Source organism: Amia ocellicauda, chromosome 20, assembly GCF_036373705.1.
Source record: "Amia ocellicauda isolate fAmiCal2 chromosome 20, fAmiCal2.hap1, whole genome shotgun sequence".
Classification (NCBI taxonomy): Eukaryota; Metazoa; Chordata; class Actinopteri; order Amiiformes; family Amiidae; genus Amia; species Amia ocellicauda.
In genome coordinates this window covers 11,236,176-11,260,241 of record NC_089869.1, presented here as the reverse complement: position 1 = coordinate 11,260,241, position 24,066 = coordinate 11,236,176, and the positions used below count along the sequence as shown (strand labels likewise).

General features: G+C 41.4%; 1 protein-coding gene across 8 annotated transcripts in view; it reads left to right on the top strand.

The window, feature by feature from the left end:
- The first annotated feature begins 1,351 nt into the window (after positions 1-1,351).
- Positions 1,352-24,066, top strand: part of usp54a (ubiquitin specific peptidase 54a) — an 86,062-nt gene continuing 63,347 nt past the window's right edge. For 6 of the 8 annotated variants that reach the window (XM_066693923.1, XM_066693922.1, XM_066693920.1 and 3 more), the window contains exon 1: positions 17,632-17,717. The gene's annotated coding sequence lies outside the window, so the exon portion shown is untranslated. Of the gene's footprint in view, positions 1,464-9,025; positions 9,137-17,631; positions 17,718-24,066 lie in introns of those variants that run through there. The other 2 variants (XM_066693918.1, XM_066693917.1) reach the window with 2 other exon arrangements.

Here is a 24,066-nt window from a genome sequence, read left to right as displayed (position 1 = left end):
ACAAAGAGGCTGACTTGCATCTTGCACCCACGGTTGGTTGGCTTTGGAAACATCCAAAACACATTCCAACATTTTGTCAAGTGCGACTAATTAGGTTCTGGAATTGTATGATATTATATTGTATTATAAGGTTCTGTGCTTATGTTCATTAGCAAGTTAATGGTATCATATATTACTCCCCTATTTTAAAACAGCCATGAAAATGTACTTTAAAAATCACAAAGGAGCAATGCTTTATTTTCTGATTAGGAGTTACATTTGGCATGGTAATTGTACTATTACATAACACAGAGATTAATACCTCGGCTGCAGAAGCTAAGTCACTAAGGGGTTGAATTTGGCCCCGGATGCCTAATTCGGCACTGAGTTGCATGACTATAAAGCTGATAAAACAGATATTACTGGAGCACTCAGCAGGTAAGTGGTTAATTTCCCCTTTACCTAAGTACCACGAGTAAACCTTGTTTACATTATTAACAGGAAGGATTGAAATCTCACCGATAGTATTATGATATGTAATAGAGGATGGGCATTACTGAATAATTTAGAGGCTGAAGGATTAATGTTACCACGGCAGGGTTTATTTTTTGTTTAGAAAAGCACTATGAATATACCCTGTAGATTACACACAAACCAATCCACCTGTTACTTTTAGCAGAAGTGTGTAAACAACAATCTTTCAAAATGGGACAGCCCTATATCAAAACTACTCCTTCACACATGGAAGGCAGTGTCTCCTTAATGTACAGCTTAAGTCACCCACTATAATGTGCAAGACCATGTGTAAAAGATATGCACCAACCAGCTCCGTCCATTTCTACTGATTCTTGAAAGATGGTTTTGAAGCTGGTGACGTCAGAGGTGCAAAGTTGAGACGATACAGACTGTACCATGGCCTGCTGCAAGTCAGATCACTTTTTCTTCCTCGATTACTCATGCATTCATTTCAAACTGCAAGCATGACATATTGGGTTCAAAACAATAACATAAAAGTCCACTAACAACCATGCATAAGTCAGAACACAATCTAGTCAATGACTTTGGCTTAAACGCCCCCCCGCACATCTGTAAACGTTTCATCGGTGTTACTATAATAGTTGTGTTAGTGCGGCTACTGTAGTGCTAGCAACCCCTTAAGCCGCAAGGACACTGTTTCTGGAGCCACCTTGCGCGACGAATGAATAGCAGCCGCAACGGGTTAACGCACATGCAACAGGATGCGGCACCTGCCAGGAGGCGAAGCCGCCCGTCTCCGCTGCCCCCCAGGCCCGGGCCCAGATCTCGCGAGAGGCCGGTGCTGCCCGCTCTGCAGTCCCCGGCCCGGGCCCAGATCTCGCGAGAGGCTGTTGCCGTGGCTGCAGCGCTCGCTGCCGCCGGTGGAGGGTTGGGGTCTAGCGGCGGCGGTTTCACCCGCGTCCCTTCGGAGAGAGGGGCTGAGACTGGGTCGGGGCCCGTGCGCAGAGGTGAGTAAGCAGCCTCCGAACTTGATGGATGAGCGCAGAAGCGCAGCGCGGAGGCCGGCCGGCCCGTCTGAACGGCGCGCAGGGCGGTGCGGATGGACAGCGTGAGGCGGGCGGGCGGGCGGGTTGGCATCGGCGAGTGGCAGCGCAGTGCCACAGATGCGCCAGGACGGGCGGACGGACGGAGCCGGACTTGGAGGAATTGAGGGTTCGGATTTAGATTAGATGTTCATTGCGGGACAGGTTGCATTTCCCCCAGACTGAATCATATGCATATCTATGATCACGGGACTTGTTGGTGCGTTGGCTTAGAGCTCATAAGTGCTCCCGCTCCACCTTGTTCAGTTATGTGTCGCATTTTGAATTTGAGGAATAATGCATGTGCATCAAAGCTGTGGTCGTGGTCATTCGTTTGTGTTTGTTTGTTTGTTTGTTTGTTTGTTGCATTCTGTTCTTCCTGTAGTTGCCGAAATTAAACCGCATCTATCCCAGCTAAAATTTTACCTTGCTACAACGTGGCCCCAACCTTATAAAAACCATAATTAAACGGTGTGTGTTAACTGGGATACTACTAGTATAGTACAGTGGACCACACTACTGTTTCGTCCCAGCATGTTGCGATCCATAGCCGAACCGGGTTTAGGTGGGAAGAAGGGGTTACTAGTACTACTAGTATCTAATTTTTACGGACACTGATTGCCAGTCACCTAAGTCTCCAAGCCTCCAAATGAGAAGTGTCAGCGATTTGCAAAGCAGAGCAAATTAACATGGCATTTGTTGATGGCTTTATCAGCTTTCCAACTCCGAAAAAGGTTGGTCATCAATTAAACATTATGGATTAAATCCGTTCATTCAAAATAATTGTATTACTTTGGGAGCTGTTCCTGATAAAAAAGAAGGTCTGGCTAATCAAAAATATCCTTCGTTTTCATCTAGTAATCAATATGGCTATAATGCAATATATTACAGGTATGGGCTACAGTGACCACCTGCAAATGCCACTTTGGTCCCCTATGCATTTTCACAGGCTCATGTAGTTTATTGAGTTATTGAAGAGTAATTTATGTAGCTGTCACTATAATTTAAGAAAACCAATCTCAATGCTCTTCAATAAGTTATTAATTGGTGCCTGTTTGAGGTTAGCCTGAGTGAAGGAAAATAAGTAGCATAATTACTGGCTTTCCTGCTGACTGTGAATATACCACTAACAGTAGCACTCTGCATTTCCAAACAAATATATGATTCTGCAAAAAAAAAAAAAAATCAGTCCATTAGGATCATTACAAGCTTTCTAATCAGCGCCTTGTTAAAAATAGATCGCCTTGTGCCTGATTGCTGAGGCTTGGCTCAAGCTCTTGTCGCTGTGGTTCTTAAACAGACCTTAAAACATCCACTTTGTCTCCTTTCAGCCGAGGGTGTTTACACGTGCCATCTCGGACGGGGAAACTTGGAACATTGTGTTTTGTTGTGGCTACTGCACATCAAACCCAATGTACAACTTGTCTGAGATAGTTGCCACATTCTTTGCAACAGGACGGAGGCAGGCAGGGAGGGAGGGAGACTTGGGCATTGCACATTACAGTCTTTTCCCCCTAGCCATCTGCTCGGCTTCTTCAACTAATCAGTTTACAAATGAACCCGGAGTTGATAGTGTTATGTAAAAAAAAAATCCCTTTATTTTATTTTGTGGATAATTAAAATCAATTTTACATATATATTTTTTTTCGGATTGAGGAACAAAATGAACTCGGGTTCAGGACAAAGATTCTCAAAGATTGAGTTTTTTAATATCTATCTTATCTATCTGCCTTTGGGTTTGCTGTGTTTGCTAGGCATCGTGCCCTTCCTTTTAGTTTTATACTGCAACCGTGAAGAGTTTGAGTGCTTTGGGGGGGAAACAATGCAAAGTGGTCCCCTTCCCCTGCTTTATTTTAAAATGTCCTGAATCTTAGTGGTGCCCCCGCGCTACAGAGCACAAGGAACAGAATCGCCCCAGACTCACACCTCGGCACAACTCCGCTCTAATCCCATGTGATGTAATGCATGCTATTCAGCAATCACTTAGGGAGGAGAAATCTATTGAACTTGAGTGTGTTTTGATGTATGGTGGCCCACCCCCTCATCCTTCTCTCCTCTTTTTCCCCTCCCTCTCTCTCTTGCTCTTTTCCCCACTCCACTAAGCTCTGAGAAACAACGGTGAGCTTTGGCACGCATACTTAATTTGGGTGGCGGATTGTTATGTAAAAATGCAAGATGAATACATTAACATATTTGATGGTCACTTGTGCTTCGGCTTTGGGGCCGATATTCCCGTAAAAAGGCTGGACATGAGGGATGGTGGGGGGGAAGTAAAGGGGGTGGGGATGCTAGTAGGGGGCAGCTGCATTCCTGGGCTCTGAGGCTTCAGTGTATTCAGTTGGAAATTCAATTTACTGGAACTTCTACTAAGATCTTGCTGGAGGGGTGCAAGAACAAAAAAACAACCGAATACTGGAGAAAGGTATTTTTGGAGAGGTTCTTGTTAATGCCTTTGAAGCCTTTAGGAATGGGGAACTTTTTCAGGAGCTTAACCAACATCTCTGCGGGTGTCCTTATTTTCTCTGTTTCAGCCCCTGCCCCCAATGAAACATGTATCTTGTCACTCAACAGCATCAAAGGTTTCCTGCTGTGGATGGCTGTGGCAATGCCTGTGCACTTTTCATGTGGAAACAGAACGAGGATTGTGCCTCCCCCCCCCACCCCCAACCTCTCTTGGTCTCTGGGTTAAAGGTCAGGGGTTTGCAAGCTAATCTCAGTCATCTGTGTCATTAGGGAACACTAGCGCTTTCTATGCTTCGGGACACCTAACTCGAAATAAGCGATCTGGTGTAATCGCTGAGCTTTTTTGATTCAGAGTGCAGATTCTTGGCTGTCAGTCATTCAGTTTTAAAGGAACAAGTGTAGGGTCGGGTCCTTTATCTCAGGCTAGATTCATATCTCAAGTCCATAATGATAGCCTGCCCCCCCGTTCCTTCACTAAAGGACTCTGAGCCAACTATTCACTCTGTCGGGATAAGTAAGACAAGGTCACTTGCAGACAGAGAGGTCTTCAACTCCCTTCCCAAAGGATATAGTTCTGCAGGGTTTATTGAAGTCTTTTAATTGCCAGCAGTGTAATACTTTGGAAAAACATCAAAGAAGAACAGTTACAAAAATAGTTGATGTAATTAGTTATGAGTTCTGGTGGAGGGAGAACCAGTACCCTTTTAACGGCTTTTGAGAACTCAAGTTGAGTACTCGTGTTAGACTTCTTTTCAGTTGTTCTGATCTGACGACTGGTATAAACTTCTCGTGGCTTTTGCTTATATTGGGCCCTGACCTGAAAAATAAATTGGTTGGAAGAGTGTTTTTTCACATTCCAATCCTCTCAAAAATTATTAATTTGAGTCAGAATAACAGATCAGGGGTTATTGGTATAGGAACACTCTCCACCTCAGGATCTGTGTACTTTACCTTTGAGCAGTGGGAGTGTAGGCGTTTGTTTTTTAGTGAGAGGATCAAAAACATCAACACATAGCTGTACCATAAGTAGCTTAGACAGTGAAAACAAACCTGTCATGAAGAATGAGAATAGGGCCAATACTTTAGTTTTAGAGCATGCCTTATGTAACCACGGCTTTTGCAGGTTAAATGGCAGGGTAATTGTTCCAGCAAAATGTTACCATGTGTGTCTTATTGCAGGCCAGTGTCAAAGGGGCTGATGGGAATTCAGAACTGAGTGGGAGGATGAACTCAGACCCTAGTCGTGCTGGCAGGGTTCTTTGATGCTGCACATTGTGTGTTTATAGGAGAGAGTGAATAGTTTTAGGTGTTTTCTTATCAGCAGATTATCAATGGGTTATACACAAAAAAGACTTACTTAAATCTGGTCATCGAATCATCCAAAGCTTCCCAAGACCACCACTTCCCCATACTGGAAAGAGAAAGAAATATCTTCCAAGTAATCAACAAGCTCAAGTATCCTTGCTCCTCATGAATTTCTGGAATTAGTTGCTCATTTCTGGCAGCACCAGTGATATTAATTGTTCGACTGTCCGGCAGCTGCCCAGAACTCATGTCCTGGTCTATGAAAGGTGAATTTATTCAGGTTCCTTGGCGGGGGGTTTCTTCCACGCTCATTATGCAGTCATTGTCAGTTTATGAACCAGAACATTTCTGGTTTTCATTCTAACCCAAGGTGTTAATTAGTTAATTGAACTAATTATTAATGGAACCGAACCAGTTTAACCTCTTTGCAGAGTTTAATGGAAATTATGATTTAAAGAGACCTGTAAAAGCTGCTAGACTGTGGTCCTGGAAGGGGTCTTTTTGATTGGAGCATGTGGCTGCAGACCATGTGACTGCTTTTACTGCACATGTAGGACCTTCCATTCATCTCTTTCCTTTGCAGCTTGTTAACTGTCCTCACCATTTCAGTTCTGCGTGCCTGCGGTTTGGGCATGATCCTTCACCCTTAACATCTAGGGAGATTTGTAAGATTGTTCAAATTACTGTTGTAGAAAGAAGCTTATACAGGGGTAACCTTTGCAGCATATAACTTATTCCAGTTCCTTGTCGAATCTGAGTTGTTCTATATAAAATATTTAGGACAACAACAACAATATTAATTAATAATCATAATCACAATAATCATAAATAATAATGATGTATTTAGTGCTGTGCTGGTCATGTAAGGCTTGATTTTAGATTTTTTTTTAATTGCTTTGGCAGTCTCATATCTCTTTGGACTATATTCAGGTAACTCTTTAACTCTCACAGATGGCGATAACTGCAAGCATTTATTGGCGCCTTTGCAAATCTGTCTAGTTTTGAGCGTCTCACTCTGAACATGTGAAATGATCTCCAGTTCCCAACCCACAGTTTTATTAACATCTTAGAAAGCAGAGTCTGTTTGTGCCTCCAAAAAGATGCAATCTTTCCCTGTGAAAAAAACAACAACAAAACATGATAAAAAAAACTACAGTTTCTGCAAAATACTACTGCAAGTTACTGTAGTACTGTTATATATGGGAATGTGTAGTTTACTGTGTTATGAACCTGTAAGAGCTACTGCAGCACTGTAGTAATGCCAGGATTATTTATTTTCTGTAGTGTATCTTACAGTGAGTATAGTAAACACTACTGTAAACACCTTCTGTAAACTTTTACACCTGTTTGTACAGACACTGTACACTCATTCTATACTAACACTATGCTGAGCGCAGTCTTCATAACTGCATAGTTTACTCCGGTATCTGTTGTTAATATCTGCGATAATGATCCTTATAAATTGTGTATTGTGTTGGGGGAATACTTTATTGATATAGTTGTATACAACAATATTGCAGTAAGGCATTGTAGCATTTTCTTTCTGGGTTCTGTCTGTATCATAGAAATTAACTTTTCTCCCAGCTGCTGTGGTATTTTCAGTTTGTCTTGGTAGTTGTCCACTTGTTGCGCCATATCAAAATGTTTTCGTTGGGAGTGGGTTGAAGAATTAAGCCGAGGTCTCGGGATCGTAGAGGGGTGAGGCTGCGCCCCCCGCCAGGCCCGGTGCACTCTGGGATTCCGGGCTGTCCGCTGGCAGGTCCAGGCACAGGAACCTCCTGCCGCTGGGGGACAATACACAACTCAAATAAATTCCACACAGATGACTTCCTGAGATACTCGGCTCAGGTTCATGCATCAAAGTTAATCAGGGGAGCAGTGTTTGCCGATCGCCACAGGCCAAAAACACTGCGGCACTGAGAAAACCTAGATTAGGGGGGTAGGTCTCTGTGTGTTACATACAATATCGCCTATTATTTCTAATGGAAACAAGAAAGCAGCAAAAAAAAAAAACACAGTGACCTTTTTTTGACCATGAAAGGTGGGAGACGACAATAGCTGTGGTGAAGCACAATACTGGCAGACTTTTGATGGATTCTTGCTGGAGCTGTGAAAGCACATTTTATGCAGGCTTGGGCTCTCTTGCAGGCGTTAAGTCACTTTACAAGCAAGCTTCTTTGTGCTGCTGTTATATAGAGCTTGCAAATGTGCTCATATGCCTCTAACTGCCTCGCTACATTATGCCTATAAAGACTGATGCCTTCCCTGCACTCCCCCCTGAATCACTTGCTGATAGACCCTGTTGTCACTCTGATCTTTGCATTTTATTGGATTTTTTTGTTTGCTTTGCACATTATGCATTGTATTCCCCTACTACGCTGTGTAAACTTATGTAAGCACTTAGTATTGTATTATTGTTATAAATATAGTACTTTTTTATTGATTATATTATACTCTTGTAAACCTATGTATTTTGTGTCTGTCAGAGGAATAGCCTACATAATAGATTCTAATAATACTGTAGGCTGGTGCTGTAGTGGAGACTCACGGGGTGATTTTCAGGGTTTTCATTAGTACATAATGTTGCTCCTTGATTTTGGTATGTCTTCCAGTGTATTTACATAAAGCCATGTGTTTCAGGGTATTCTGAGCTCATTGAGCTGGGGCTCTGATAAAGGCACCGTGTTTTGACAGCTCAGTTCATTTTGATACATTTTCCTCTGCGTACATGGGTAGATTATTTTCATATAAACGGAGGGGCCTGGCACATACAGAGTAGAAGGCTGAGTAAAGATTAAGGTCAGTTTTGCATATTCACTGCATTTTCAGGATATCATGTTTTACAGGGCAGAAAATAAGCCCTTTTTCTGCACTTGTGTAGGTGGTGTTTTTCAGAAGAGTTTACTTTTGGAATAGTGCGATACATATTCCGCAGACTATGGTCAAGTGACTTTTTGATACCGGAATTCAATATTTGAAATGTAGTGGTTGTGTTGGGAGTCGATCAGATGTTGACTTAGTACAGCTCAGTGAGGTGTTACTTGTGGCTCTGTCTCTTTCACGCTGTTGACCGATGTAGGCCATTGTAACAAACAAAAGTGTATGTAGAGGAGGGGAGTTATTCCTGCATGCCAGGCTGTTTAATTTTGCTAACAGCAGAGGCCGTATGCTTCATATCAACTTTAATCTCATGAGCTGAAAGGGAAAGGAGGCTAAGCGGGATTTCAGAGGGGTTGTGCTGGAAATCACTTATATTAGATAAGAATGATGAGGACTGTGGGGGTGGGGTGGAGGCCAGCTTGGAACAGTGTCAGACAGCATATCCTCAAATTCACCTGATCATTCTCTTTGAACGTGATAGTCACTGCCTAATGTGGTGCAGAGGAAATGTCTACACTAGATAGTTGTATAACACACCTGGAGCTAACATGGAATCCGAAGGTGCTTGTGTGCTGACTGTGAGAAGCAGCGCAGTGCTGGTGATAGCAGTTCATAGGTTGCAAAGCACAGATTGTACACCTAAAGGTTACTCATTTTAGAGCAAATGGTGGCTAGTAGTAAAGATTGTATAGTAGTTCAGTAGTTCAGTGAAAACTTTTCCGAATGGTTTTTGGCAAAAAATATAGTTGAGATATATTATTAGTTTCAATATGTTACTCTAGTAATCAAAGCAGACCATGTTGCTGATCATACTATTAATGGTACTATGTTTTCCCCAGGTATGTTGGTTACTGTGAAGTGCAAAGTGTCAATGGAAAGTTGGAAAACAACACCTGGAGGTAATGACATGGCTTAAGGAGGCTCCCGTGTAATGGCGTAACTTCCTCCAGGTGAGATCTGCTCATGTGCTGAACACACTGTCGCCCCCAATTGTGGGCATAGATGAGGAGTGGAGACTTTAACTCGCACACACACGCGCACAGCAGAGTGCTTCGTGCTATTTTAAAAGTAGATCTAAATATGCCAAATGGATTCCGTGGCTGCACTTGAAACTGCGTCACAGGGGCTCCTACGCATTGGTCACAGCACACACTGTATTTCACATCTCTAAAGCCCTCTCTGAAGACGGTCAACAATAGACAAGGAGGGCAAAGCAAAATCGCCAAACATAGGAATCAGACAGGCTCAACAAAGGAGAGCACACTTATCCGTACAATTACCTCAGAAATGTCGCTGTAGATGACTGCTTATGTTTGCGATCAGGGCTCTTGAGTTTGGACTGTTCTGTTTTCCTTTCTTTATTTTTTTTCGTGTTCTGAATATTTCCGTGTGATGAATGTGAAACACTCGCCCTGTCCAATTTGGAATAGAGATTTTCAGTCATGCAAAAACTGTGTTCTGAATAATCCAGCACTAAGCGGAGTTCATGTGATGCTGCTGCTAAAAAAAAAACTATGAGGATTTGAAATTAAAAGTAGAATTGTGTACAACTGTAGAAAAGCTGCCAGTCAAAAATTTGGACAAGCTTTGGGATGACTTGGGCAGAGTACAGCGTAAGTCAGCTCTCCCAAATGATCCTCTTTACAAGGGATTCTGTCGAAAACTGATGAGCGATGAGAAAGAATCTCAGAAGACTCCAATTGTGAAGACATTTAATCCATTTCCATTTTTACAAGCCCTTTTCTGTGCTACTATCAGGTGCTGGGCGTTACCTAATTAAGACTCAATTGAGGTTTCAAATAATAGTCAATAAAGGCTTAATGTCTCTGCTTGATTGGTACAACTTAACATGTGTTAAGCTGAGGCAGATACAGAACCCATAGAGAGAGGGGGAACTTCATTGTACAGTAGATGTAGCTGCCCAAAGTAGGCAGCTGGTGCTGGTATAGTCAGGTCTATCTGGATGTGATGTAAGGAGGAGACATTGTTCTAGGGAGATGGATTGCAGAGACCTATTGCATCCCTACAGAGCCAAGGAAATTGAAATATTCTGCTGTGTGATATTTAGGGTGTTCGAGGGAGATCAGAGGTCAGTAATAATGACTGGGGTGAGAAAAGCAGCGCTGGGGACTGTATCTATTAATCAATGCTATATTTTCAGTTTATCGAGCACTGGTTCAGCCTGGAGCGGACTGTAAAGATTCCAGTCCATTGAACCGAGATTACACGGGGGTGGGTAAACCTTGGACTAAAACGCAATTGATTTCTTTGAGTGGGTGAGAACGTGTTCAACTGCGTCTGTAGGGAGGGCAACTAGGTGACATGGTTAGAAGTTCAAGGAGTATGTGAGGGAGAAGATGAGGCCTGTGTGTTTACCAGGGCCTGCATTTCTTCCCTGCTCCCTGTGGAGAAACATGTCTGGGCTTTGCTTCGTTTATTATTACATACATTCAATACAAAATCCAATTTAAAGCATTTGCAAAAGTTCAGTGATACAATCAATACAAAATACAATGAGCATATGTCCTAGTACAATCATTAACAAGTGCAGACATGGCAGTTAAAGTCCCAGGTATGTTCTAAAGAGAGGGAGGCATAGGAGAAGTCCCAGTAAAACAATAGAAGTGCTAACAATAAATTACTAGATGTGATCATAAAGAAGGATAGTACATTTAAGGACATAATAGTGCATAATAAGAGTGCTGACAACTCTGGAGAATTACAGGTAAAGTCCAAAACAGATCTGTCTTGAGTAATCACCGGAGGGTGGTTAGGGACTGTTTACTATGAAAACATGGAAACATATCGAGTGTTTACTCTGGAAAAACATGGAAACGTAATGCCTGCTTAGTGTGGAAAACATGGAACTATATCAACAGCATAAGTGAATATAGTCAGACTAGTCCAGCAAGTGGATTTCAGAACTGCTAACTTATGGAAATGGGTCAGAAGCTCAGTGAAAAGACCTGCCATGGTTTATGAGGACTGTCACCCAAAAGAAAAGTGATCGATTATCTCTTTACTAGCCTGACCTGCCCTTCCCTCTCTGCTCTCTGCCTCTCCTCTCTCAATTTCTGACACAGTTAAAAGGCCTATTCTTAGCTCTTATGATATAATGAGCCCTGCTTTTAATTAAAGGGGGAGAGGGAAAGAAAAAATCCATATGCTGATAACTGTTTTTGCTTGCTTTTTCATTGCTCTCAGTCATAACGGGGGCAAACAGTGTGCCGAGTTTTCTGATGGGGCTAAGTGCAGTACAAACACAATCAGATACAGTTCACATAAAGGTAGAGATGCAGTTTGCTGTCTAGAGTTTGGGCACTTGCCATATTGCAAGATGTGCCAAACATTTTTTCTGTAAAGTAAGGTCTCAGATGTCCACAACTAAAGTGAGCACCCGGAGCAATAAACCAGGAGAGGCATCAGAGCAAACTGATATATTTCTTTGCCTTCAGACATACTTGCTAGTGACTCATTAGAGTTTAATTGGGTGGTTCAGAAGCAATGGTGTGCCTGTTATAACTCCTGAAGGGATATAAAAAAAAAAAAAACATTTACAAATATCAGATTTAGAGAATGAACTCCAGGTGCTGTTGCCATGTGGTCTGCTTGTTCCTGATGGGCACTGCAAACTTCAGCTCAGTAAAACTAAACTGCAATGTGATTCATCTAGAAGAAAGAATACCCAAAGGTTGGCATAGGAATGATTGACACAGAGCTGTCGTAATGCTCTTCAGGTGTTATTATGTTCTCGTTATATTCAATTATTTTCTGCCTTATGGATACATTTCGTACAAAAGCCTGCACCTTTTCAATGGGAATCTATCTCTTCTCCTGCTGTATCTTTGAAATCGATAACTTCAGTAGTTGAACTATTGGGACTACACTTTCCCCCGCCCTGCTACATCACTTTTGTAAAGTCACCGCAGCTGTTTGTGTACATAGTTGTGCAATTGGCCAGAACTGGACAAAGCACATTTGCCACATTTGCTAGGTGAACATGTAGTCTGTTACAAAATTCTAGTTGCTTCAGCCCTTAAACCACAAATAAAGTTGCTGTAGGCATTGAGTGTGCGTTTTTCTCCCTGTGACATAACCTAGATGAAATATACCTGCTGTTCAATATTTGTAGGTTTGTTGTCATAACAATTCTTTGAAAGTCACAGAGCTGCCAGTGCCTCAGAACTGTTTTTCCAAACCTTTCCCCAGGCAAGGCAAAACAAACCCGCCACCGATGCCTTCAGAAACACCAGCTTAACACTGACAGATTCAACACCCTGACTTCCATTAGTTGAGCCGGGGCTCTTTGACAAAAACAAGTGACTTGAACAGGTACCACCGCATTGTTTGTTATTGTTATCATGCACAGCACAGGGAGTTACGGAAGATTTTGGTTTATTGGGACGTTTATTGCGATGAATTTGCTTACCTTGCCTTTATGATTTTAACACTATTTGTAAAGATCAAAGAAAATACTTGGTTTCAATAAAGTTCTGTGAGTCTCCTCAGCTGAACTACCGCCAACCTAATATTACTTTCAATAAACACAGATGGAACTTTCTGGCCTGCCTCCTGTTTTTCCTTGAGAAATTGTTTTTCTCACTGCACAATCTGGTTCCCTAGCTGCAGTTATAACACCAAGTGATCATTTTGGAAACTAAAGATTGGTTCCTCAGTTGGGTGTCAAACAAGTACCATGTGAGTTTCTTTTTTGTTATTTTTATTTTATTGCAAACGGTCTCTGTGCTTGAAGTAGGTGTAGGTCAGAACTGGGGCAACAGAAAAAAGAAAAACGCTCACTTCATATAGTAGACCCAGGTGCCAGAAACATTTCAAAATGTAACTAAGTAGTCAGACTTAGTCAGATAAATCTGACTCTCACTAAATTATACTGGGGCCACTGGGCCAGACGTTTCCCACTACCATTACCAAACATAAACATCTGAAACAAAAGTCACCTTACTTAAATATAATAAGACAGAGACGAATACTGTGGAAAATAAACACCTGAAAATGTTATATTAGCCATATACTTATACTGTGAAATTCCAAGGTACATCATATCTTGTATCTCTGCAAAAAGGACATTTCTTTAATTCATAGATGCAAACATAAAAGTTTCAGGTAGGTGATCAATCAAAATGACCAAACTAATAGTTAATTACTAGTAGTGGCTGAAAATGCTTAATGCTGGTAAATGTTTCTACTCACCAAAAAGAAAGAGCGCATTCAAATTCTATGCATTTGAGACTATTTGGTCAAAATAAATCCTTGGCACAAATGAAACAAAGTGTAGCCTAAAGGGTGCTAGCGATGCCCTTTTGCCATTTAAAATGAATCCAGTAGTAGAAAACAATGCTGAATTCCCAATACTTTCTTTGCTGCTTTTCCTAACCTTGGGGAAGAGAAACATTTGCCTTCTAAAACTGAAGGTCAGAGTCTTCCAGAGATGTACCATTAATGTATCGATTCACTTCATCCTGTTAGCTGTGTGAGGCCAACACTAACTCCACTGAGAGTCTTTTTCATTCTGGAAATAAGCTTTTGTTTCTTGCCTTTTGGTTCAGGCCATGCATCTAACTGATTCTTCTCATTCTCAGTCTCGCTACTCTTTCTTCTGTACCCTCAAGACTCCCAAGATCCTCTTGTGTGCTCACTGCACGTACCAGAGTGGTAGCCTGGTTCAAGCAAAGCTACAACCTGAATGTCAGTAGAAATTTGGATTCTCCTCTCAACAGTGTTTGAAATGTTCTGCGTTCAGAAATCCATTGTGTTCCTTTCTGTCTGGTTTTACTCATTCTTTGATCTCCGCTCTTATTAGTATTGTCAACCCAAGATGTGTCTCACTCAGTGAAGTTGTGGAGGCCCTTCAGAAACCCTTTTACTTCTGTCATCAATTCATTTTCACCACGGGTGACCACCGACTCTGTGTTTCCAATACGTATGTTTCAGGCTCTCATTAAACCGCCCGCTTGAGGTCTAAATTACTTGAATTCAGGGTGTACTAGCAGCTGCTCCTCCTACTTACTAAGCTTCCTTTCATCATCTTCACAATCAGCACTGACATGTACTGCCCCTCCTTGATCTTCATAACTTAATGGATAGTCTCCATCCACCTGCAACTCACTCTGTGTCACAGCAATTATTTCTCAAAAGGCATCCATTACATTCCTGTCTTGGGTGTTTATTATCCCTTCTTCTATTCAGTAACCTTTGAAGTGGCGAGTTTGTGACTATGTTCTGACATTTGTATGCAACTCAGATACTTTGTTTATTCTATCCCCCATCAGCTCTGGATGTATAATTCACCAAACTGTGAATATTTTCTTCTACTTGAAGAAATCTGCTTTTGCACATTTCATATTTGCTGCACCATCATGCATTGAATATAGCTCCAGATTCCTTCCAGGGACAAAGCCCTGTAACTCATTCATCACACAAGCCTCCCCTGTATGTGTGAGCAAGACCTCGCATGACAAAGTTGCTATTCTGCGTTGCCACCCGGCATTTATATATGCCACTCTCAGACCCATATAAGGTTTACAGTTATGTTAGTCGGTGCATCCATCAAACCTGAGACACACTCTGCATGTTTTCTAACTCTTCCTGCAATTTAGTTTTCATTGCAAGGAATATGTCAGTAAGAGATTTTTTTCTTCATGGGGATTCAATTGCAATATTCTCTTTATTCTCCAAGAAATGCTTGAAACCTCTCTTCACAGGATTAAACAAAACCATGTTACAATGTCTCCGTTTATCTCACTCCTTGCATCCGAGCTTTTGCTTGCACCACATCACTGGAGTTCGGCTTGCTTCAGTTCATTTGCTTTATTCTAGGAAAGAAGATTTTGAACAGTTTGCAGGTGCTCTGTCAGTGAGAAGGAAGATGTTTGGAAACTATATGAACAACTCTGCTAATGTGGCGCGACTGGATTGTGGTACAGCTCTTGTTGCTGCTCCAAACATAAAACACAAAAAGCAAAGGATACCGAACATTTAGATCTAAAATGTAGGTCTAATACTATACTAGACCAATCATTATTTAATAAATAGCCTTAGCTAATCAAGGCCAAAAGAAATCACATCCTTTTGAATATGTCACAATATATTATACATGACTGAATTGCATAGGGCGTGCAGTAAATGCAGTTAACATAATGATTTATTTTTAAATGCAGATCCATATTTTGCTAAAAAAAAACATATAAATGTGTTTGACTCTTTGTAAATCTACAAACTGTGAGGGTTTATGTTTTAATTTAAAAATAAAAATAAATGCTTGAAAAGAAAGCACATAGTCCCAAAGGAAAATGTTAATCAGATTGTTAGGCCTAATTGACCATATCACCTTACTAAATCAGGCCTGTGAAATAACTTGGCCCTAGATCTAGTAAATATTCCTACCTGTAATATTTGCGATTGTGACCTATGACTGTGTGAGTCCATAAAATGATCTTTGTGATGGAGACTCTCCGACACCTTCAGCCTCACCACGACAACCTTCCAGGTGATGGGTCGTGACCGCATGTGAAGGGTTTGAGCTTATCATCTCTCATGCAGAGATCACCAAAATACTGCCATACTTCTGACTTGCTTGTTACCATCCAAACTGGTTTTGGGCTCATGAAAAGTTTCTGTATATCTTTTCTTCTGCTATAGAAATTGGGCACCAGTGTACATTTCTTTTCTTCCTGGGCAACATTTTGCTTCCATTATATTTACACATTACACGAACAAGATCAAAACTAAATGTATACGAAAGCCAGAGAGACAAGTCCATGCCAAATAAACCAAGGATTCTCATTGGCTTAGGCAGCAATGAGACCGCATAATTGCCTGGGATAAGACTAATTTCTGTGTAAACACCTACGTGATTAACTATGATGTTTTGGAGTGCGTGCTGGAGACAAACCCTATCTATACATATTCACTTGTTAAAAATGTGATAGCTTGTTAACAAAATATGACATCGATAATGAGATTGTGACTAATGGCAGCGGTGCCGGGGTCTAGCATATCGGCAGGTTGGAAATTTATATTAAAAAACAACAACTTGATTTTATAATCCACTCTGAAGAACATTTGTTTAGAAGTGAAGTGAAAGAAAACCGCTTTAGTTCTTTTCTCTCTTCCTCTTTTAAATATTCATTTACTTTCTCCCTTTCTCAGTCTTTCCCCCTTCTCCTGTTCTGGCTCTCTTCCAGGGCACTGCGTCACGGTCCTGCCTGGGGTCTCTTTGGGAGCAGTGTTGATCTCACTGGCAGGATTACGGGATAATACAGATTTATATATAAAAAGTATATATAATCATCATCATCGGGACTCCAAAACAGATTGATGGAGACAGATGACAGACAGCTCCTTTGTGTCCAAACACTGTTTAAATTACAATCAGTACAATATCTTGGGGGGGTGTTTTATTGGATCATCTTTTTAATGACAAATTAGTCTGCTGTTTAACACCAGATAGACCTGATAGACTAATCATGCCAGAGTGGTATCCTTCCGCATTTATGTTAATAATAAAAGAAGGATTTTTAGTTGAAAATCATAGTCTCTTAAGCCTTGGATTTGTGATCACATGGTGATATTTCCCTAGTAAGTACAAGATGACATTTTGTGCATGTTGACTGTAGCTGAAGCATAGGAAAGGAAGTTAGCAGTACATAAGATGTCAGCTTTATTCCTGCAGGGATAGGAAACAGTTACGTCTTTTGGCCACTGAGTGGCACTGGGATGTAAATAGGACGTGTGGGTAAAAGTAAAACCTTGTTCTATTGGAATAAAGAGGAAACAAGATAAAATATGTCAAGATCTAATCAGTTTAAGGTATTTTCTCATATACAATAGTGATAACATTTATGGGAATTTTGTTACTTCTGTGGTTTTAATTTGTGGCGCATATGAAATCCAAACACTCTTAGTCAGTGTCTTGGTACGTTGTTGAAACATGCAAATTGCTGATTAGCTGAAGCAACAATACTAAATGGGCACCTGTGTAATCCTTAATTTAAATGTATTTTTGTCTAAAGGCAATTTTAGAATCCTTTCTCACACTGCAGTTTAGTCTCTTCTGGCTTTTGTTTCAGCCAAGCTCCTGGTAATTTAATTTGTCTGCAAACTACATTACAGGTAGTACCCCTTGAATCCAAAGAATCTTTATAGGCATTCAGTGTAAAAGACCTTTCAATAATGTCATCTGTGTGCAATTGCTTAAACAACTAGGTTAGTTAAGCCATTGAGAGCTACAGTTGGTCCAAAAACACTGTTGCACTCTGGGAGCTGACATTGAAAGTCCTGCTTTAAAAGACTGGAAAGCAAACAGGCTTTGAAGAGAGTGACGGCCCTTTTGGACTCTGGCCCTTTTAGAGTTGAGCATGACTGGAGTGGGCGGGGCTTCCTCAGGAAACAGGTGTATGTGCTGACAGGGATGATGTAATTGTTTTCTCGGCCTCACCTGGAGAGGGCTGTGAGCTGTAAGACAGGAGCACTGCTGTTAGCTCTGGACGGCAGTGATCGACAGGCTCACAGGTCAGTACTGTACTTCACTTCGTCTTCTTTAAAAGCACAATCTACTTTAGTGTGAGTGAGTGTGTGTGTGAGAGAGTGAGAGAGTGAGAGAGAGAGTGAGAGTGAGAGTGAGAGTGAGAGAGAGATATGCTTGCTTTCAGCTGGAGAGATTGTGAGTGCACGTTCCATTTTGCCATCTGAGGAACTGAGCTGTGCGAGTTACTCTGTCATGGGGGGATAGTGGAAAGTAGCAGTCAGCCTGCTGAGATGTGAGAGGCAAATCTGTAACCTATGCTTCCTCCTGCTACTTCGGGGCTCGCCGGCGGTCATTCTTACAGTGCGGATTGTATTGAGAGTTACTCAGCCTCTGGGGAATGCTTGTGTGTGAGCAGGTGCGGATGGTCGATGGAATGAGGCAGAGGGTGGATCGTCTTGATGGCATTTCGCGTGATTCTGAATCGGTCTTCCTTCAGAGCAGCTCCGTGGTGTCATCCCAGGGCCATCCAATAGCTTTCAACAGGGCTTCTGATTCCCTCAGATGTAGCCTTTACTTCCTTTAAAAAGCCTGTTTGCTTGCCCACAAACTGCGAATCAGTGCCAGTCTTTTTGAAGCAGTGGTATGTGCAGTGTTGGAATGAACCTCAGTGTGTGTGGACTGCAGCTGATTCACTGCTCTGATGGGAAAAGGGGAAACATTAACAAGTGTTTTTTTTAAATGTATTTTCCTTTTCTTTTTTTTTGGAGGGGGCAGAACCCACCCGTATGTAATCCTAGGTGGTGCTCTCAGAGGCGCTTTTAGTACTGAAGGTACTGCCAGTTTGCCAGGTGTGTGGTCGTTTGCAGTAGCATCATAATTACACAATCGGTAAACCTAGTGTTCCCAGATGTACACAGCACACAGCGGGCAGGGGGATGGGGGTTTATACTGGAAAAACTCTCAAATTAAATTAATTACACCTGTCAGAATAGATGACTTGTGTCTGTTGTGTGGAGTTCGGTGCGCAAACTGACCCAAACAACCTGTGATTGATGTGGTCTATGGTCCTGTCTAATGCCCGTATTCTGAGGGTGTGCAGATGTGTGCCCGTTTCCATTGGCAAGTCTGGCAAACTGAACTGACACCCCCTCCAACTGGATTGATAGAACCCAGAGGCTGATGGCATGCAGCTGTTCTTTGAGATACAGTATTGATAAGAAAACCTCAAATCAAAAGTCAATGATTATAAAGAGTTCTGACCTCCCGTTTCCTTTCTGCCTAAATATCTAGAGGGGAACCCCACCGCCAGCCCCGCTATTCCATTAAGAAGACCTTTTCTTCTGCTTAGTGAGCATCTTCACAAGATAGTACAAGACAAGTTCAACATAACAAGTCTAATCTGTGAAAGTGTCTTTTAAGAACAAGAACATAGAACTATAAGCTGACCCTAATTCACTCCCTTTTTTTCCTTCTTCTCAAGTCTGGTTTTATTAATAAAATGTTTTAAAGTGTCCTAGATTGCTTTTGACCTCATTCATCCCAGCATAGAAGAGACGATTATCACAAACGTTATTACAGTACACAGTCCTTGCTTGTACATTTTTCTTGTTTTCTCTGTCTGACGACCATTTCCGTTCTTCCGTCCTTTGATCGGATTGAAGGATTCCCGTCCACTTACCTATAATCGTTCTCATGAGCAGAACACCACCATGTTAAACAGCCCAGTCCACGCTCTGTAAGAGATTTTTGTTGGTGCGGATACAAGGGAAGGGATTGAAATGCGTGTGTGTTTTGAGTATTTTGTCAGCCTGTACCTCCTGATTCTTTTGGCAAGTGTTTGGTTTTCATTAGTTACACATCTTGTTTGTTCAGCAGCTTCGGGGGAACTTCCTTAATTTGCTGGAACACATGAAAAACGAGGCACTGTGTGCAAATACGCTACATGACTCCTAATCATAATTACTAATTATTTCTCTATCTTTCTCTCTTGACCGATAAGCAAATGAGAAGGAACCCTATTGTTCTACTATTAAACACCTCACTCCTTAAATTTGCTGTATTCAAACAGCTCCCTTTATCTAGCAGGACTCTAACTGAGTGTTTTTTCTTTTTCGCTCCCCCGCCATAATTTTCTAGCTTTTACATATTTAATGGGAATCGTTCCCAGAGGCATGGGGGAAAGTCCGTGATTGATCAAATAGTGAAATGTTTAAGACACTACTGTCTTGGCAAATATAGCCATTAAATAATGTAAGCGCACACAATCGCAAATGAATGCTTTAGCTTTTGGAAAGGGTCCAGTGCCTGAGAAAGTGGTTAGTTCATCGCAGGGGGAGAGCGCGGTCACAAGCATCCCCACAGATGGAAGGTGTGGAGAGAGATGTGGACTGGACTTAGGTGTACTGTAGTGCTGCACAAAGCAGTATAGACTTTTGGTTTAGGAGTTTATTCCAAAGGGGGATTGGTTTGAGTCTTCTATCCCCCTCCATGGGGAAATTGACCCTACCTTCTGTATCACGAGTAGGCTTTCAGTGTTTTCCCAGATCCTGTTCCTCGCTGCTCTTATCTCCAGACCTGGCGAGCCTGGTCTGTGTGGGACTGTCAGCATGTTTGTTTTTCCGTCAAGATAAGCGATGACTCCCGATGTGGAGTTCAAACACTGTAATCAAGGCCAACTCTATTTTCTGACTCTCTAGGGAGAGTTGCTGATGCTGGCTTTGATTTGGACACTTTCGTTTTCAAAATCATGACAGCTCTCTGGGCATCAGATACTATTGGCCCAACTTAAAACGATTGGCTACTTAACCCAAGTTCCAGCCTCATTCCACAGATTGCTTTGTGTTTTACGGGGGTGTCATGTGAAGAATGAGCTACACTGTCAGTGGCAGCGTATGGCACACATAAAACCAATCCCTTCCCTGTACATAATTGATAAGTGCCTAATTATCTTTCCCTCCGTTATTGAATCTCGACCACAAAGCACTGTCCACAAACTTGCTTCTGCTCCTTTAAAGAAAGGAACTTGGTTTCATGGGGTGGCCTACTTCAAGCTTCAACATGTAGCTTCTCTGTAGATCTCTGTATGGCGCACTTTGTGAGCTTTTGGCTGTTTGCTCAAGGTCACAGCTATCAGGATTTGAGGCTAGATTAACATTTCGACGTCTTTTGTAGCAAGACTCTGAAATTTGTTTTGCAGACTTCCCCTAAGCCTTCTTAGAATGGGATGGAGATGAATCCTAAGAAAACATGGGCCGACACGGATGTACACCAACTCAACAACAACCACTGACCGTGTTAAATACTCGGGTACAATCTGTTAATTCATTTATAGGGAATGGAAATATATATAATTTCATGAGCAGTGTAATACGTAGAGGTGAAAGGCTCAGGTGAAACCTGCACCTGAAAAAAGAAATCCTAGTAATATTGTTTTTTAAAAGCTGCTTGACATTTCGCAGCACTTTCAATCTGATCTGACATTCCGATCATGTCAACATGCTATTGTCAAGGGGTGGCTTTGGTAGATTTCCGTTTCAGGAATTATTATTTGTATTTTATTTTTCCTGATTGTAGCAGTAGTTCACAAGCCCTACAGCTTTAAATACTTCTTTCATAATGTCCTACACTTCAAGGTAATTGGAGTTAGCTGCAGGAAAGTGCATCCACATCAGTGATGTTAAGCAGCAGTGAACTTAATGGATCTGGTTATATAAAATCATTAAAATTAACAAGACCGCTGGAAGTGACCCTCTTCATGTATGAATGTGTATAGGCATGCGTGTGTGTAAGGAGCGAAGCAGAGCGGGCCGTGTAATGTGTACAAGACCCCTCCCCTCCCTGTTAATCCTGATTAATGCCATGACACGTGTGTGTGTGGAGGGGTCTGCGGATCCTCGGGTGTTCTGGAGTCGGCAAATCCTTTGTGAAATGGAATGACACTTATTTTTATTCTTTGTATTTGCACAAGATAGTGAGGATTGTTTAGGGAACACCTTGCTGAGGTCCAGACATTGTTTACTTTCTCAAGGTCATACAAATTGAGGTCGAAAGAACTCATGGAAAATAGCTGGAAAATCTCTCCTGAGGCAAGCTGTTAGTACCTTTTCAGTTGATATTTATATATCAATGTTCATATATATAATATATTAGTTGGAAAAAAAACTGTTTTAGAGAACTTATAAAAAAATTTTTTTTATATATAAGTGAGTTCCTCTGTAAATATACTGACCAAGGCCTTTAGTAGGTGGTGCTAGAATTGGGGGTGGGGGGGGGATAGTTTGGCTTGAAAGCAGCAACTTTCTTATCTAGGATTCTTTTGTATTCTAACACAAGGTCTTTGATGATGAATAGCTGACTGTGAGGAAGTGTTTTCACTACCCGTTCTACCCCGTGGAACCAAACTGTGTACACCATACACAACAAGTTGCGTGTTGTCATTATTTATTTATTTTAGCGGGGGACGGGGTGTATTATTTCTTATACTTATTCCAAATTGTTTTATACAGGAAACACCTTGCTTTCGTGCTGTCCAGTGGTTCGACAGTGTTTGTGATGTTGTGCTGCACTTGATGTGTCGATTTAGAAACAGTAAAGGGTTCCCGAGCGTTTGTTTTATCAACGCTGGCGGAAGTAGATAAAGAGCTGGATCAGAGACTTGCAAGAAGGGAGATCAGAAGACCATGCAAGACTCCCGCAAGACATCAGTAACTGTGAGGGCAGCCATCGGCGTCTGGCTTGGGCGTTCGATAATGCATAACATTTAAATGCAAATAATTGTTTTAATCCCAGATGGGAACTTCTGGGTTTGATTGCTGAATTGCTTTAAAGTAAATCAAAGGGGAGAGATCTCTTTTGGTAATACAGTTGATATGTAGTGAAATACAGAAAGATTTCTAAATTGAGCTCCTTTTCCTAGGTTTTGTCACGTTTTCTACAAACAAACCAGTAAAGCAGTGTTTTTCATGTTTGCATGAAAGTATTAAACCGTTTCTATGGCCTTACTCTTTGACTGTAAACCTAGGGAGATTTCCTCCAGTGAGTTTTAAGATGCTCACTTAAAGTTATTTTTATTTTTACCGTCTTACATCTGGTGCCAAATGAGCTTTCCTTTTCTGCTTCCTGAAAGCTATACTTTACTATACTGTATCAAAACCGTTTCATGTCACAGTAATTCTTTGCAGTAAAGTTTCACCCATCGAACCCGTTTAAACTTTAATTGTGTTTTGCTGACTGGATCCCAAGACTCTCTTCCCTGCCTTTGTTTAATGCACTGAGACGGGCTTTTAACAGGTACTCCTTACAGCTATTTCTCGCCTTGTACGAGGAGGCGTTCAGATTTCAGATACGATTACTGTACTTATCTCAGAGAAGGTATTCGGTTGGGATGAGATCCACTGTTGTACTCGCACATTTCTTGCCCGTAATGTCAGCAACCGCTAGTGCTGATGGTATGAAAAAGAGCAGTCTTATCTTTGTGACTCAGAGAGACCCGCACACTCCAAATGCCTGAATTCATAATGGGATATTAACATCACAGGTTTACTAAACCACCACCTTGCCATGTCAAGAGTCACATCCAAAGACTGAAGCCAGTTAGGAGAAGTCAAGTGGACAAACCCCTCTAAATGATCACTGTGTGGATGGAGGAGGTTTCAGTGCTTCTCTCGGTAACCATTCAGCCCACAGACTGGTTGACATTATTGCTTTTTGGGGATTAAAGGAGTTAAACTTTCATTGAGTGAAACCCAGACAATTACAAGGTTTGAGTTTTTTATTTTTTATTTTATTAATTACAAAAATACTCATTACTTTTTTCTCATACGGTTAAATCATTTGCTGTACAACGGATGCCAATTCCTCTCTTTCAAATGAATGCCCAGTCCCAAAATTTAAATTATACCTTTGGTAAGTGTGTATTACACAAGGACATTTCAATCCTAAATGGTTGGCTCAGTCAGGAAAGACTTCTGGCATTCCTGGGCTTTTGTTTAGAAAATGCTGTCATTTCAAAACGGTTATCTCATACCTGAAAACAAGAAAACAGGTGGTTAGGCTGAATTAAATGGAATAAACTTCCTGAATAGTTAACCACATTTATCTTCTCTCAGTTGGTTAAAGGTTGATCTGACAAGCAATCAGAATACAGTACATTGAAATGCGCCATGTGGAGTAATTATGTGCACAATATGCATCTATCCACAACACTGGGAGTGTAATATTAGTGTTATTAGGCTTACAAGTGCTATAGTAAAACCCCTGGATGGAGGCATTAGTTACACCTCGTCAGCCCAGGATATTTATTAACCAGGTGGGAGGTCTTAACTAACACATCCTCGGAGATGAAGGAGGATGGCCCATGGACATTCTTAGTTGTCTGTGTCTATAATGTATTTT